The sequence below is a fragment of the Mus pahari genome, chromosome 18 (genome assembly GCF_900095145.1).
Source record: "Mus pahari chromosome 18, PAHARI_EIJ_v1.1, whole genome shotgun sequence".
Lineage (NCBI taxonomy): Eukaryota > Metazoa > Chordata > Mammalia > Rodentia > Muridae > Mus > Mus pahari.
In genome coordinates this window covers 52,652,531-52,655,501 of record NC_034607.1, presented here as the reverse complement: position 1 = coordinate 52,655,501, position 2,971 = coordinate 52,652,531, and positions in this window count along the sequence as shown.

Here is a 2,971-nt window from a genome sequence, read left to right as displayed (position 1 = left end):
AAAGAAAACAACAGTTGACACTGGAGACTTAGCAATAGAAACCGTCCAAACTAAAGAACACGTACATAGAGAAATACACACATGGGTGCATGTGCACACACGTGTGTGCACACACATGCATGCACAAATGTACACACAGGCACACACAACTCACACATGGCAACATTAAATGATTTTATGTGTACATAAATTTGGAATCTAAAAAGGGGGTAATTATTTCAAGTCATTCCAGTTTTATAAAAATTATTAATCAAGAATTTCCACATATGCAAAGCAAGAGAAACCACAAAGTAAACAACATCATACGAGCACTTCATAATGGAATCACTAAAAATCGATAATAAAAAGAAAAAATTGTGAGACCAAAAAAGAAAAAAAAAGGTTATGTACCAAGGAACAAAGGCAGAAGAACCAACTTTTCATTTGCAGTAATGCAGATCTGAGCTCAGTGTAAGAGGATCGTGATAATGTTGAAAAGAAGGAAAGGGAAGACGAGCACCATGGCTTAGATTCCACAGGCAGCAGAAACCACCCTCCAGAGTGCAAGGCAGAAGTAGCTTGCTTTCCAGATAACAAAAGGCTTAAATATTTCTAATTAAAATTTTGTTACTTCTTTCCATGTGTATGGGTGTTATGCCTGTATGTCTGTCTGTGCACCACTTTTAGGTCTCTTTCCATGTGTATGGGTGTTCTGCCTGTATGTCTGTCTGTCTGGGCACCACTTTTAGGTCTGGTACCCAAGGAGGTCAGCAGCAGGCATCAGGTTCCCTGGGGCTGGGAATTGAACCTGGGTCCTCTGGAAGAGCAGAGTCATCTATCTGAGCTTGTAACCAGATGAAAAATCAGATCTATACAGTGAGATTAAGAGCCCAAAGGTGGTAAAATATGTAGGCGAATATTTGACACATTTTTTGTCATTAAAACAATTTTACAAGATAAATGACTATCTAAACCAAAATAAAGGATTTTGCATGGTTTATAACATCTACAGAAATAAAATTATGATAAAAATAACACACCAAAAGAAAAACAGAAACAGAAGCACATTTTCATAAAGTATCCTATGTCATGCATTCAGTAATATTTTGGCAGTTTGAATGAGAATGGCCCCCATTGGTCATATATTTGAATACTTTGTCCCCAGTTATTAGAACTGTTTGAGAAGGATTGCTAGGTGTGGCCTTGTTGGAGGTGGTATGTAACCTAGGTGGGCTTTGAGGCTTCAAGAACCTCTGCTTCACCCACAGTGACTTCACCGACAGTGACTTCACCCACAATGCACTTCACCCACAATGCACTTCATCCGCAGTACACGCCGTTCCCACTCATCTCTGGATTCTGCTCCTCCACTCTGCCATCATGAATCCTAACCCTCTGGAACCATAAGGCCCCAGTACACGCTTGTCTACAAGCTGCCTTGGTTTACCACATCGATAGACAAGTAACAGAGACAGCACTGTTATTTGAGTGTTGCCTCCATCACTCTAGTCCTGATCTTAAAGGAAAAAGTGCTAGGTTGGCTGATTTATAAGTAGCCAGCGTGCACTGCTTCTATGGGTATCTTGGGAAGCTCAGGACCAAAACACGGCAGACTTCACTGTGTCTGGAAAGGACCAGTCTCTGCTACCAAGATGGTGTTTTTGCATCTACTCTGGGGGAACAGAAGGGCAAAAAGAGAATGGAAAAAGGTGGGGTGGATATGAACCCACAGACCTTATAAGAGCACCTGCTGCGGTCACATGTTCTTTGCCCTTCAAAATCACGTCATGTATAATAGCACATGTCTAAGAACAACAAGGGATAATTCAAGGCGACTGGCGTATTGTCTACATAAATGGGGGCAGACATAAGAACCTTTGTCTTTCAGGACCTGAGTGAGGCTTGGTAAATGGGGAAAGTGGATTCTGGGTTCCTAAGACATAAGGAAGCAAAAGCCTGACTAGGAGCACATCCAGTGCAACCCCGTCCTGCAGAGCATCCTCAGCAAACCATCAGCTTCCATTCAGTCCTGTCTGCTTCCCTGACACCATCTTGGTCTCTCCCATGTCCAGGTGTCCTGGTCCCACAGGTCAGAGGGTGCTGAATATCGCTGGTATCAGGAGGCACAGTATGGAAAGACTTTTAACCAAGTGCGGGGACTTCCAGAAGGTTGCATAGATCCAAAGCTAACTTAGAGCTTATAACATCCCACATTTCATGGCTAAACAGGGTGTAAAAGTACTAAGATAATTTTGCCATGCTGGGTTAAACCTCTCTACCTTCACTCCCTTAGGGGAGTTATCACAAGCCCGTGATTGGCTCCCTCTGACCTCCTGATTCAGTTTCTGGAGGTCTTATGTAGGGGACTTTGGAACACAGTTCCAGGAAGACCACTCTGGTTGGTCTTATCCTTCACTTGAGTATAGGTTAGAATGGTGACAACCTTACAGTTACCACTTTGAGTAGAGCAGTCTCAGAGGCCGCCAGACAGATCCATATAACTCCCTCCTACTCTACAAATTCTCTTAGAGCTCTGTGCTCTGGCAATGTAGGCTGTGTAAGAGGAGAGTCCTGCATGGGTGTGCACTGTGTCCTTCTCTCGTGCCCCATTGTGTTAGGTCCTCTCTCATTCTGACAAAGGGCTGAAAAACCCCAAGGCTGTTGGCAATTTATAGGGGGCACCAGCAGCCATTCATGGGTGTACCCCGTGAGTAGCCATTGCTGCATCACGCTGACCTCCATGGGGAACAAAGAAATGAGTAAAGAAAATGGGAGAGAGCTGGAGAGATGGCTCAGTGGTTAAGAGCACTGGCTGCTCTTTCAGAGGTTCTGGGTTCAGTTCCCAGCCACCACATGTGGTTCACAACCATCTATAATGTGATCTGATGCCCTCTTCTGGTGTGTCTGAAGACAACGACAGTGTACTCACATGTGTGTGTGTGTGCGTGTGTGTGTGTGAGAGAGAGAGAGAGAGAGAGAGAGAGAGAGAGAG